The sequence below is a fragment of the Aulonocara stuartgranti genome (assembly GCF_965226115.1).
Source record: "Aulonocara stuartgranti genome assembly, chromosome: 13".
In the NCBI taxonomy this organism is placed as follows: Eukaryota; Metazoa; Chordata; class Actinopteri; order Cichliformes; family Cichlidae; genus Aulonocara; species Aulonocara stuartgranti.
Window position 1 is genome coordinate 5,577,008 of NC_138949.1, and position 15,080 is coordinate 5,592,087.

A 15,080-nucleotide genomic window follows, 5' to 3' on the forward strand; every position below is an offset into this window, starting at 1 on the left:
CAGACACACAATAATACATTTTTATGTGTCTGAAATTTAAAGATGTTTTTAATTGTACCTTTACATAGTTTCATTATGTTGATCCTCTCAGTTCATCAGATATTAAACTGTTAGCAATACAATCATTGCAACAGTTCAACTTTTAAAAAATATGTATGTAATTCCCACGTACACCAAGTTCACATTGGTAGAAAATTAGTCAAGTTCATTGTGAATTCCTGTGTCGTAAATGCTTCAAATTCCAAAGAAAACATGAAAGTGAAGAGTAAAGTTGGTGCAAGTTAGGGTAAAATGTAAAAGGAGATTTTCGTCAACTCTGATTAAGGTAGTGCAGTGGCCTGTGTGTCTGTGCTGTTCAGGTTAGCCACCGCAAACGCTGCTTGTCAGAGTCACAGCCTGCACTGTCTTCTCCTAATTCTGCATATGTGTGGCACTATTTGTGCTCACATGCAGGCAATATTGTGTCCGTGTTTGTGTATGTGTGAAAATGTGTGTGCGTGCATTTAAATCTCCTGCTGCCACCCCCCATCTTATTGCTTTCTTTCACTTCTCGGGGAGAAATCCTCTTGATTCGCCCAGTCCCCGAGGCTAGAGCCCCATACACAGCAGATGTTCCACTGAAAAGGCCATGAATGTTTAATCATTTGTGTTATTGATGCTGCCTTTTTGTTTGTTAGAAAGTGTGAACGACTGTTATATGTCTATTTTTTGCATGTTACATATCTGTGTTTGAGCGCGTGCATGTGTGTGTAAAAGAGAGAGAGACAAAATAAACATCACTCTTTTTAATCCATTGCTTTTGAAAAAAAAAACCTCTTTACCTCACATGCCCTGCAATGAATGAATAATGAAGTCTATTAAAAATGTTATTCAGAATCATTACTGAGTGTGCTGTGTCAAATATCACATCAGTGCACTCACACAAAACAAGACAATCTCTTTTTTTTTGTCAAACAAAGTTAAACCCTACTTTTACCCGATCATGGATGAACAAACTGGGCTCCGTCTCTAAACTGTGATTTGTTGAACTTAAAGCTGCTGTTTTAGTATTTGAGCTGACAGCCAGATTTGATCGTAATTAGACAGCATGCCGTGGGCTTTGATTGGCACGGTAATTGGATTGTCATTGGGGCTGAAAAGCTATTATCTTTGGATCATGCCCCATGAAATTTGTTGGAAAAACTTCTGTGGCCGTCATTAAGTCAGCCATCTTGGGGGCCTTAGCAAATGAGCTTTGTATTTTTTTTTCTTTTCATTTTTAGGTAAAAGAAAGAGAGAGTGAGAAGAAGGGGGGTTGAGAAAAGAAAAAAAAATGAAAAGGTACTTGTGCACCGCTGGGACCCTTAGATCTTCCGAATCGCAGCAAAGACAATCTGGGCTCTATTGATTAATGATATTAGCATAGCAGGTAGCGCTAAGTCGAAAAGCAGCGTGCTGGGTTATTGCCCATTGCTCTCACCCACTTGCAAGTAACGTAGATGGGTGTGTGTGTATGTGTGTGCGTGTGTGTGTGTGTGTGTTGGGGGGTGCAGCAAGTGATGGAATGGGATAATAACAGAGAGGTGAGCCTGGAAGGAGTGTGAGGGAGGGGAGTGGTGGGAGGGAAAAGGGAAACTGCAGGGTGGCTTTTCATTTGCAATTGTTTATGTAAAGTATCAGGTGTGATGCCCATTTTAGGGGAATAAGTAGCAATACAAGGTAATGAAAATGACAACAGAAATGTGAGATATGAAATGGGTAGAATTTCTCAAAGCTATTGGGCAATTAAATCAACTTAGACAACTGTGAAACCTGGAAAACATCAGTAAACTTTCTCTCTTTCTGCCTCTTTTCCCGACCTCCCGGCGTTAACAGTGGAAGTACCTGTTTTTGCATATTATAGTACGCCACAAATTACAAAACAGAAACAGTTCACTGTTTATGCTTTCACATATTTCTACAAAACTGAAAAAGAAAAACAGAAATGGGAAGTATTGATGTAAAAATACTTTTTTTACAGTACAGAATTTTTTAGGTGTCTGCACTTCTGACTTCTTTTTCACAGATATCTGTACTTTTTACCCCTTATATATTTCAAAATAGGCTTCTTAATCAAGGTTTAATGTATTTGAGGGAAGATTATACTTCACATCTCTTCATGCCTTCAAACATTTCACTGATCTGAGTATAAATGGAGGAAATAACAACACATAAAAGACAATCCTAGCATATTACCAGACCTTATTGTACACAAAGAGATGAAACAGGCAAAACTATGTAATTTATGCAACACCGATGGCGCTATATTCAAGAGTTAAAGTGGGCCGGAACTATAAGACACAGCATTTCTCTACATATTTCCATAAGTTGCGATACTTCAGCACTAGCTATAGAAGAGGCGCGAGCATAAATGGAGTAATATGTTGTGGCAGGTCCTTTTCAATGCAACAGCTCAACAAATATCAATAAATATTTTTTTTCTGTGCAGTCTGTTGCAGTTTGTTCCCAGCCACCTCTGTCTGTCAATGTCCTTCTTCCCCCACTCGTGAACAGAATCATAAACTCTTTAAATTTCTCTACTTGGAGCGGGAACTCTTCCCTGACCCAGAGTGGGAACTCCACACTTTTCTTGTTGAGAACTATGGCCTCGGACTTGGAGTGTCTAATTCTTATTCCCACCACAAACCCTTCCAGTCCAAGCTGGAACAACAGTTTTTAACCTGGGAGAAAGATATAGCGACAGTTGGTTCCAACAATAACCAGAGTGCCAGATTTTATCATTACTGAAACATTCACCCATTTACCAACAGACATAAATTCTAATTAGAAATAGAATTGGATTCACATAAGAAATCTACTTACATTACCAAACTCTAGTGACTTGTGTCTTTTTTGCAGTTATCCTCCTGAAAGTCTTTTTAAAAGGTTGTAATAACTATGATGTGGTCAGGGGCGACTCATCTGGTTGAAAACAAGAAATCTGACTCCAGTGGAAAAAACAGACCTCAGCGTTGTGACTTGAATAAATTAGTCATAAAGTGTCCATGGTTTTATCATATATTGCGTTACAATGTAGCACAATTGTGCTCAATTGTGCTACATTGTAGCTACAATGTAGCAATTGTGCTACATTGTAGCATAATATGTGATAAAATGAGGGTACGGCGTCCCTTGGTTTCTCAGCAACAATTACACCTCACTCATGATGTCTCGTTTTAAAATGACAATATGGTGACAGTGAAAGTGTTTTTTCACACTATTAAGTATTAGTAGGTATTAGTATGCATAAGGTATAAATGCATAAACTCCCTGCCTGAGCCTGGTTAGGGTTCCATCTTTCAAAAGGGAGTTTTTTCTTCCCACTGTTGCCAAGTCCTCACCCATACGGGTTGTCTGATTGTTGAGATTATTTTTTAATTTAATAGAAACAAGTCCCAAAAAAATAATTAGTGGTCATTCTTGAGCCATTGCATTTTTTTTATTAGCACTATTTATGTGGGCACATCATATTTAAGCTGGGATTTCCTTACCTGGATGACTGAGCATCCTAATTTTTTAGAAGGTCACGGTGTACATTACAGCCCATGTGCTCACAGCATTTGTTAGAGTTAAATTGTTAAATGTTTGTCATTTTTATGTTTACCATTTGTACAGTGTTTTAACTCTGATGAAAGAAATTCCACTGTCCTTCCCCCCAGATTCTCGAGGTTCTGGTTGGGGCTGTAATGTTTTATTGCAGATATATCCTATCTGGAAGATCTGCTTCTTTTGATGTAAGCTTCCTGCGTTTACGACCCTTTGGTCAGCAGGAGGTCTGACACACACACACTCTTACAGAAGTTCACACATATACATTTACATACAGTCCTTGTCTTTGTAACCAAAGGGGGTTGCAAGGGGAGGTGTTTAGTAAACTATTGTTTGAAGTTTGTCAATAAAAGGCAGCGAGAGGAGGCCACCATCGTGGTCATTTGTCGTGCTGGACACAGATGAGAGGCCTCCCTTGCGCAAGTAATGGATCGATTGACTGTCTTGTTTTCTTCACGATGAATAAGTCTCTTAAAATTAGCGGGGTTTGTGGAAACACAGACCCAACAGCATCCAACACACCAAATATTTGAAAACTCTGTTTTGGATTTCAGTGTGCACATTAAGCCTTGGCTCAGGACCTTTTCATAGCAACTAATCCAGATCATGCGCCAACATATTATTGACTAAATGCGTGTTCTGGATAAAACGTCTCATTGTTTCTGTTGGCTAAAGTTTGGCCTGTTTTTTGGCATCTTCTTTTTGCTGTGTAATGGTGTTTGTCTCTGAGGTGGGCGGATTGAGCCAAATTTCAATAGCAGTGATACCAACACTGGTCTGGTAATGGATTGATACTAGCGCAGTAGGATGAAAATTTTGTTTCTATCCTTGAAGATCAGTATGCATTTCACTGAATTGTGTTAAATACATTTTTGGGGGGAAATGAAAAAGAGAATAGATAGACGTGCACTATGAAATATTTCTCAACCTCTTGGTGTTGACTGTCTGTGACTTCCCGGATAATCATGTCAGATTTAACAAATGGATTGCCTTATTGCAGTCAAATTGCTAACTTTACACTGATACACATGCATATGTATGTCACCACATCTCGGGAAAATGGTTCCCTAAGAGACAGTCTCACCAATTCCCTACAGGGGAACCCTACAGGGTACCAAATGTAGAACCAGATAATGTTCCCATATAGAATAATAATAATTATGACAATAATGTATTTGAATACAGAACTGTCATGCTTTGAGAAGCATAACATAGAGTCCTTGCTGGTGTGTGTGTGTGTGTGTGTGTGTGTGTGTGTGTCAGAGAGAGTGGTGTTCCACACACATTTTGATTTGTGAGTGTGTCATTAAAGCAAGATAACAAAAATTGCTTTGCATATGTGAAAGCAAAAGGCAGTATCTGAAAAAGTAAGTCCTATAAGCTGCACTTTCTCCACTCACAAAAGGATATGCATAAACTCTTATGTTAAATGTCGAACAAAACAGTATTTAACAGCATGTCTGGATAGTTTCCTCTTCATTGCAAGTTAAGGACATTGTTGCTGCTTGTCACTGACACAGGAAGCTCTAGACATTGGTCAGGCAACCTGTCATTGTCTGCCAGGTCTCAACTCCACTTATTTGAGCCGCTGAAATGGACCATTTGACTGTGTTTGTATTGTTGGTGCCTTTTGAGCACCTGAAAAATTGTCTGGTTTTCTCTGTTTCTAACTGTACCAATAAACTATCCAAAAAGTCTGTGCTTGAGGTTTGGTTAATAAAATTATAGCAGTTTAATAGCTACTAGTTAGTAAAACAAACAGCACAGCACCAGTACACAGCAAATCCAGCATGTCCAAATTAACACTGTCGGATTTGATTTCAACACTATTAAAGTGTCTATATGGGTCCACACCAGAGAGTGTTAATTTAACTCTTTTTGGAGAGTTGGTACGTTAACTCTGATTTAGTGTTAAACACCAAATCTGTCTGGAGTTGATAATTTAACACTTGGTGTTAAGAGTTTATATATTAACTCTCAAAGAGTATTTTAGTTTAACTACGTAAGAGTTATCTTCTAATTCATTCTAAAAAGCGGGAATTTTACTGTTCTGAACTTCTAGAAATTTCTTTTGGAAATAAACATTTACTAAAAAGATGCAATGGTTTTTGAAAAACATTTATTCTGAACTGTGCACCACAATTTCAAAACATTTTCTGAAAGATGTAACAGTGTACATGTTCTCACTTTCATTAGAATTTTGTTTATCAAAAGGTCTGACATGGTAAATGCAAATAACAGCATTCTCAACACTTATTTCTTCAATACAATATGCATGTCCTTCATTCATCCCTTTGTGGAACTTCAACGCACTTCTGCTCTCCCCCATATTCCATCTTCACAAGCATATCCTGTGTGGAGATTGAATAAAAATTAGTTGACACTAATTAATGGCACAAATAATCCAGTAAACAATTGCAGCACAGTAAAAAAAAAAAGGAATCCTCTTTGAGCCATTACTTGTGTAAAGTATTTTCCCAAAAGACAAAGACACAGGCAACAGGTAATACTGAACTAAATGTAAAACCTCAACTTTTTTCATTTTTACCTAAACCGTGTGCACAAAACTCTGGAGGGATCTAAATGCTACCGTAGAATCGAGTCAGGACATCTGCTACTGCTGTTTGCTCGTTTTTTTATTTTTTTTTTATGGGCGATCGTTTTCAGGCTTCAAGTAGCACCATTATACCAACATTTCACATTCTAGACATTGTTTTAGGTGTATTTGACCAAAAGTTTGACTGAAAATTCACATGCAAGCTTTTTTTCAAGGCTGTGGTATTTGCCCGCAAACAATACCTTTCAGCTAGCTAAAACAGAATATTATGCTATCAGCGAGCAACATGGCTAATGCCTTTCACACAGCTTTGTCTCAACTCCAAAGAGCCACAGAAGTAAAAGCTAATAACAATTGAAACAATCTTTGAAAAAATGACTTACCAAGCATGGCAAACAACTCAAATATGTAGAGCAAATGTTCTGAAACGGCTTCACTTCAGCTTCGATTGGAGCCGTGCTGGGGGCGGAGTCTGTGAATTTACTCTATTGGTGTCATAGCCCCTCTAGGAGTTCAGAGTTAAGAGGTCAAGAGTTAATGTTTCCATTGTAACACCTCCAGATTTGAAATAGAAACACTCATTTTTAACACTCGATTTTAACTACTATCATTTTACACCTCAGAGTTACATTAAAAGAATGTGACTCTGCTTAGAGTAAAATTAACTCTACTTTTGCAAGGAGACTATTAACACCAAAAAATTTAACACTTTTGAATTTGCTGTGTACGTTGATGAGTGCAACTTGCCAACTGTACTTGCTTGCCTTAGCAAGTGCTTTAGCCATGCATCTATCCATCCATTTTCTTCTGCTTATCCAAATTCATAGTTGCAGAGAGGTTGGAGTCGATCCCAGCTGTCAAAGGGTCAGAAGTAAACCCTGTACAGATTACCAGGGAGACAAACAATCATTCATGCTCATTTACACGTATACCTTGGAATCACTAATAAACCTAACAAGCATATCTTTGTACTGTGGGACAGAGTGCACACAGACATGAGAGGGAACATGCAAACTCTACAGCTGACCGGAGGATTCCAACCTAGGATCTTCTTGCTATGAGGCAACATTGCTAGCCTCCACGCTGCTCTTTGTCCAAATCATTCAGTCATTTTTGCCTCCAAAAAAATGCGGCATCCAATCTATGAATGTTGAGACCTCAGAATGTGAAATCCAGAACTAAGGTGCAATGACACAGTAGCATGTTCATCTTTTATGTACAGTCTATGTGTGAAAGGTGTAATGCAGCAGGAACGTGTTTTGTCAGTAGCAACTCTCTCTGTTTCCTCTCTTTCATTGTGTCTGTTCATGAAAGTTTGCATGCAGGCACTGTTGATCGTGGCCTATCAAGTGTCATCTGATTTGCATTCAGTGGATGCGTCATTATTCACAACATTTGATGTCCACAAAAACACATTAGACCTCCCTGTTTTGGTGCGGAGTGGCGTTGGCCGCAACCGCCCAGACATCATTTGTGCACCCAGATAGTCAAATGTAAATTGATATGTAAGAAAATGCCCCATTAACTTTTTCATTAATGGTTATAATGCATTCTGAGTGTCATCCGCGGGGCGGTGCGCTTCCCTGAGCAAGGCCGCACACACATGTGCTGCACACACAAACAACAAGGTCTCAAATACACAGAGAAACAGGCGCACAAATGTATGCTGATAATTCACTGAGGAAATCATGAAACACACTAAGAGAGAATTATTTACACACCTCCATCACTAAACTTCACATGTATTTATCTGAGTAGAATACCATTTTAAAGCAATTGTTTTATCACCTTTTCTTTTGGATTTTATCAATTCAAGCTTACAGATGTGTTAACAGGTATCTGAATGGACTCATGGTGGGATTAGTTTCCACATCCTTCCATTCGAGTTGCAGACCAGTGGCCTTGAGTGTGAGATGGCTCACCTGTGTTGTCACGCACAGACTCTCAGGTTTCTATGAGCTTGGAATTTGTGCTTTTTCTTTGCTAATGAATTTGACAAAGATACACCAATTAGATCAGTCCCAACTTCTGGTGACTTTGTATAAAGACTTGCTCTCTTGATAACTCTCTGCATTCATATTAATAGATTGAACTTAAGAACTTAGTAATTGAGAAAAATGCAGGTTATGAGTGTTGTTGTATGAGGGTTTTTTTTTTTATAGATTTTTATTTTTAGTTATTTATTTTTTTACTATGCAATATAAAGGAGGCCTCTTTAGGTTAATTACAGTTATAGTTTACTGCTGATTGATAAATGCAAGTTATTCACATCCTCCCTTTGTTTCTACTGCACATCCCTGTTTGGTGTACAGTTTTATGCAGTTTCACTTAATTTAGCTTTTATATATTATATGTACTGTTTGTATATTGTTTTTAATGTGCATTCTGTTATTAGCATTGTTCAATTCTTTTCTTCTACTTTGTTATTTGGCCACAATTGAATGAGCTGGTGGATCAGTAAGGTATGCTAAGTCCAAAGTCAGCATCACAAAGGTGGCGAGATCATCACGATAACTCATACTAAACACATTAGCCTGCTGACCTGTTGGACACATGCTTGCATTGCCTGACAGGTTGACAAGTGGTTGCTGGAGGTTGTTGACAGTTGCAAGCTGAAACCGACTGCAAAGAGATACACAGTACTGCACTGAAAAGGTTCTTGTAACTGCTTTGGTGGCTAGTAGGTTGCCATGGCCACCTGTAGTTTGAACAGAAGAAACCTGCTCTGCAAACTCACTGATTAGTGAAACTGTGAAAAGTGTGATGTAAATGATGTAAATGTTTCCCTTCAAAGTAAAAGTTGCATTTTTGGAAATGTGTTGCTACAGTGGTAAAGGTTTTTACTTTGAAGGTTATATCTACCAGGCTGTATTTCCAGTTTGCATCATAGTATTTTTTAGGTTTCACTACCACTCCATACATAATTGGCAAGTGCTTGCAGACATTTTGTTCATAGGGCTACACCATAGCCACAGAGTAGATTTAACACAGTACATCAATCTATGTGACAGTGTCATACCCACATGCGATGTTTTATTAAATCAGGTTTAAAGTTTCACATGAGAAACATTACAAATAATTGCTCCCTTGTCTTCTTCTTTCCCTTTATATTCTTTATAGATCTCTATCAGTAGTTTCTCTGATCATGTGATTAGTTCATTTTATGCAGAAGAGGAGTCAAACAATAGATTAAGTGGGAATACAAACTGAAGTAGAGACAAACAAAGTTTAGGACCTCCAGTGTGACACCCTTTATGTTATCTGTCAACTAACACAAACAGCTACAGGGTGTTGAAGCTGCTTCATAGTTCACTCCTCAGGTGACAGCAGAAAACAAATAGAACAGTTGTATAATGGCTTGTGTTATGTTTCAGTTGTATTCTTTTACTTAATCGTCATGGATGGAGGTAGCTGTCTTTTTGTCCTCTATCCTGGTTCTTTACTTTATCTTTCTGCTCTTTGTGTTTATAAGAACATTTTGTGTTTTTGTATATATTTTCTTTGCTGTTCGCATGTTGTTGCTGTGTATTAGATTGAAAAACAAAACACCCAAGAAACTCTCTGAAAAGAAATGTGGTCAGATTCCAGGTTTTGTCTTTTCAGTACCGACACCATTTGTTATAATTGCTCATCAATGCAGCTTAAACTGGACCTTTTTCAACCAGTGTGGACAAACTGTAATAGTGAAACATTTACATTTGAGTTTCAGTTAATGAAATCATTGCATTTTGTGAGGCAAACGTATCTTCAAATGTTTTATTTTTTAAACCATGTTTTTAAAGTCCTGGTTACAGCAAATAGAAAAAAAATAATTAAAAATATTTATCTGATAAACAATTACATGAAGAAAATCAGTCATTTTAATTATAAGTTGTCCTGTTATCTCCTTTTCAACGTGTAGTACCTCCCACCTGTTTTTCTTTTTTTTTTATTTGTCTGTCCACACACAAGCTAACAGCATATATACACAAACACACCAATACTCCCACCAGCAATCACCGCCAGAGGTAATATGTCTATTGTTCGACCAGCACGTCAAGCACTTATCCCTGAGTGTTTGCAGGCTGCTGAAAGGAAAGAATTAAAGGTGAGTGTGTATGTGTAAATCATTCACACACACAGGTCGCTAGGCTGCAAAACCATGGCAACATTTACGGGATCAAGCACGAGTGGCAACTGTGTGATTTCAGTTTATTCTGACGTTTGTGTGTTTATGAACAGGTTGAAGCATGGAGACTGTAGATAACTTGGCACAATAACTAAGTTGGCCATGGAGCAGATGGAAACAAAAACAATAAAAAAAGAAACAAAACAATGGTGCAGATATTAGAGAAGAGCACAGTGAGATCCATGGATGCTTAGGTGAAGTTATTATCCAGTTATGGCACGCATAATGGCAACAAAGCTGTACGGTAAATTACAAACAGAAAACAAAGACCTGAGTTTTATGGGAGCCTTTGAGTCGCTTCAGGCATCTTAACTTTTTGTTGAAAAGGATTCTTCTTCTGCTTTTTGATTAAATGATGGTGTAGACGTCTATGAAAAGAAAGAATGAAAAGAAGAGTCAGTGTCATGTACAAATCTAGTGGCTTTCACCTGCACAAACTATTTTTACATTACAAACTGCATTCTGGAATAACAGCACAGATCATTACAATTTGCCTTTAGATGTATTTTAAAAAATGCTTTTATTTTGGTTTGATTTTAGGACGCAAGCTGGAATGAAAAGCTTGGTGGTGGGCTGGATCCACACCTGGACCATATTTCACCAGGGTGCATACTAGAGAATGGATTGGATCATAGGTGAAAGTGTATTCTTACCTGGATAATGGTGAGCATATATATGTATATCTACATATCTATATAAATGTATATATATTTATGTGTTAATTTATGCTTAATTACCGGTAAACTGAACTTTAGTTAATAATTATTTGCTATTTACAGTTAAGTGATAATTAATGTTTACTTACCATCTTTAACATCTTTAATCAATGGAAACTGATGTTTATGGTTTTTGATGTATTTCACTCACAGTTTAGTTTTATAAGCACCCAAACAAGCTTTAGGAAGAGCTCAAGGGTGTAAATGCTCATAGGACTGTAGGACTTTAGTGTAATTATGCTTAATAAAAAGAGCTAGGTTTAACCCTAACCCTGAGGTGTCCTTCGTCCAGGTATCTACCTGTGAATGACTGGAATAGTGAGTAACGATTGTGTCACAGCATTGATGCTAAAGTAAACCCTGTGACTATTTCTGCCAACAGTATTTGAAGTGCTCTAAATGAGAAGGGGATCAGTGATGAGTTGAAAAACCATTATCACAAAACGACAGTCGCATTCCCTAATCATTAGTACATATTATAGAATAATGTAAAATGTCCTTCAGAATGTCATATTTATTCTCTCTTATCAGCAGTGATACAATAGATAATATCCTTCCATAGATTCAGCAACTGGCATATTCTTTTTTACAAGGCCATCCTTGATCTGCTCCCATTTGACTTTGTATAGTTTGCTGTACGCAATTTTGTGGACACTCTTGCAAAACATATTTTAAATTTCATGATAAAAATGCATTAAAAATACCTTTGATGTTATTAACGAGAACACATTCAAAACTAAATGAACTACACATGTGTCTCATAAATCCCTAAGATGCACCAGAAGGGCCGTCAAAGCTGGTCATATATGCCTGGACAATCTTTGAGTGCATTTCCTAAAAAAGAATATAGTCAATGTAAATAGAGCCTGCAAATCTAAATAGACATTGCTACTCGGCTAAAGGAACATAATCTAAAATTCTGGATAGTTGCTTTCATGCACTGCAACATTACTGAGTGATTTTAAGGTGAAAGCCAGGATGAATATACTACATACTCGTGTAGTATGAGTAAGCGTTTCGGTTGTCTCTGGTGTCTGTACTGCTGTTTTATATTTGCTGCATCTGTTTCTGTTCATGGCTTCATGCACCAATAAGACAAGTGGTTATTAAAAAAACAAAAAAAAGAAAAAAAGTTTGTGGGAACAGAAGAGATTTTAAATTCTCCGGATTCAGCCCTAAAAACATAAAAAGGGACAATAATTCAGACTAAACAGGAAGCCACATTAATAGCTGTCCCCTGTCGGGCAGCTATCAGTCAGTGTTAGCGAATCCACAAAAGTTTGGCAGCCATCGCATGAACAGCTGGAGTTGTGATCATTCTTTCCATTTTCTTTGACACCTACTTAGAATAGATTAATGAAAAATGAAACGCCTTTCAGATGTTCTTTCTGCACTTGCTCACTCACTCCGCTTCACTCGTGCTATTAAATGTACTGTTAAGGAGTGAAGACATTAACAAAGTGCAACAGATAATGTGGACATTTTGTGCGTAAGCCGCGATATGAGAGATGTATTAATGGAGGGAAATTATTGCGCATTCAATTACGCCACAAAGCCTTCCAGAGAGGTTTGTGCGATTTTGCCGCGGCCTGTCACGACGGGGGTCCCCCCCCACCGCCACCACCACTACCACCACCTCGTCTGACTGATGAGCACCCTAATCTGCTAATGCTAATCTCAGCAAACGGAGTGGAGGTGGTTTCGATGTGTGTGTGTGTGTGTGTGTGTGTGTGTGTGTGTGTGTGGCGATGGTGGCGGCGGTGGTGGGGGGTTATCTGACGAGCCAAACGCCTCGACTCGCAGCTCGCTAACGGTGGCCAATAAAATTAAAGAGCCGGTGTGTGCCCGGGCGGCAGGGGAAGACGAGGGAGGAAATCAGAGATAGATAAACAAATAGAATCATAAAAAGGCAGGGCGCTGGTGAAGTGGTAATTCAGTGGGAGTTCATTAGGGGAGAGATGGAGGAATGAGGAGTGGAGGGCTAAACTGTGGATGACATTACCTCTAATGTGGCTCCCCTGCAGAGTTTGTGATAGGGTGGCCGTTCCCGGCGAAAATAGGGTTTTTAGCATGACGCCACGCTCACAAAGACAAACTCCCACTAAATAGGATTTTTTTTTCTTAAGCATTGTACTATTTTATTCCCGAAAAACATCTCCAAATGGGGTTTTCAAATGCGCTCAGGCATACAGCCAAGTTGAGACAACATGGACAAATGAGTTTTGTGGTGTGGCAAATTTGTACAGCGCAATGATGTTTGGAGCACTGAGCCTAAAGCAACATTTTTCTGTCATAAAAAAGAAAAAGAAAAAAACAGACCACCCATCAGTTGCATTCCATCAATTATACTAATATGAAACAGGACTTGTTCTGGACAGAGTGCAATTGTTGTCTGTCTAATGTGAAGCTGCTCAACATTCACTGACCAATTAACCTGTCAGCACTTTTTCTTGATGCTGAAATGTTCATTTTTCCTCCTCGTTTTTCATGTCAGTGAGCATCATTTAATCACTTAAAGGGTCACTTCACCCAATTTACCAAAAAAGATATTTTCTCCCGTAGGTCTATCTGTATCTATCCATGAAGAAAGATTTGGATTTATTTGTTGAGATTGTCATTGTTCCCCAGACCTCTTTCTCTACCCTGTGCCTAATGTATTTCCACTTAACTTTTCAAGCCCTGTCATTTTTTACCTTTCTAACACATACCCTCGGGCATCCCAGTCCCCTGGCCAATCCCTTCTTATATACACCCATGTGTAGACAAGCTTCTACAGTAAGTCTGTCACAACCAAATCTCACTTCTTAAGAACGTGGTGACACATAATGTTAAAGGAAAATGGCAAAGGAAACTCAGCTGGGATCTTTATAGTGTTTTTCTGTTACATTTATAGATAATGGTGGCTCTAATCAAACACAAGATTCTTAAACTCTCAGTAAGGAGACCAGATCTATTTTCTTACTCCTCCCAGTTCAAGTTATCTATGGTGGGTGCTGCAGGACAAACAACTCTGGCTGCCATTCATCTGTAGTGAGTGTAGTGCTGTTTTTGCAGTTGTTAGCTGCTGTTGGCTGCTGTTAGTAAACCTTTCTTTGAAGTGTATGTAACAGTTATGTTGCCCCTTTCCTTTGCATTTTCGCTCCTTTGCTGAATGGGACCCTGCTGATAAAACTGATAAAACAGTTATGAACCTTCATATCTTGAGTCTGAAGGTGCAGACGCAAATTAAAATGAGTCTCCACGGCACTCAAACACCTATGAGCTCTCTTCTCCTCCATGTTTGGTCTACTATACAGTATATGTGGCTGGCTACATAAAAAGTGATTAGGTGTTTAAAATCAATGTACACACTAACATCTGAACGAGTCACATTAAATGTCACCCAAAATTGTGTTGGTTGTAGGTAAGCATGATCAGGAATCAGATGAACTAATCTTAATGCAGTGAACTGATGCATTTCTTCATATCCAATTCAACTATCTCATAGAGACTACGCTATTTAAGCTCCTTTATTCCATATTTGGTGTGCTTATGCAAGCCGCTTTGCAACAACTGCAACAACTGCTCAGAGATTACCTCCTCCATTCATGCAGCATGTGAATGCATGTGAGCATTGTCTTAAATGTTTGATTCCTGCTCTGTTCTGACAGGAACTCCACACTCCAATAGAAAAAAAATCAAACAGGTATTTTTGGTTAATTGAATTTTTTTCATAATGATTTTGTTCCTCACTTCATATGATCTTCCTTCATCCCACAGAGAATACACAAAAACCAACATAGTTACAGAAAATATGTTTACAGTTAGGGCTGGGTTAATTTTTACTTGTTAAACGTCTTCTAGTTTCTAAAACTACGCTTGTTTAGCTAAAATGTCATGCGACCCTACCCCCTAGTGCTTCCCCAACTAATGTGAGTATTTAGTAGTTATATACAAAACATACAGTTTGCTAATATTTCCTCCCCTAACTTCAGCCAGTCACAGCAGATGGCCCCGCCCCTCCATGAGCCTGGTTCTGCTGCAGGTTTCTTCCTGTTAAAAGGGAGTTTTTCCTTCCCACTGTCGCCAAAGT

The 15,080-nt window shown here is 38.4% G+C and overlaps 1 protein-coding gene and 1 long non-coding RNA gene across 2 annotated transcripts in view; both read left to right on the forward strand.

The window, feature by feature from the left end:
• Positions 1–15,080, forward strand: part of LOC309720910 (uncharacterized protein) — a 138,971-nt gene that overhangs the window by 68,886 nt on the left and 55,005 nt on the right. The window lies entirely within an intron of this gene.
• LOC309720922 overlaps positions 10,839–15,080 on the forward strand; it is a 130,360-nt gene continuing 126,118 nt past the window's right edge. The window contains exon 1 of the long non-coding RNA XR_014280606.1: positions 10,839–10,955. This is a non-coding gene — a long non-coding RNA (uncharacterized lncRNA). The remainder of the gene's footprint in view (positions 10,956–15,080) is intronic.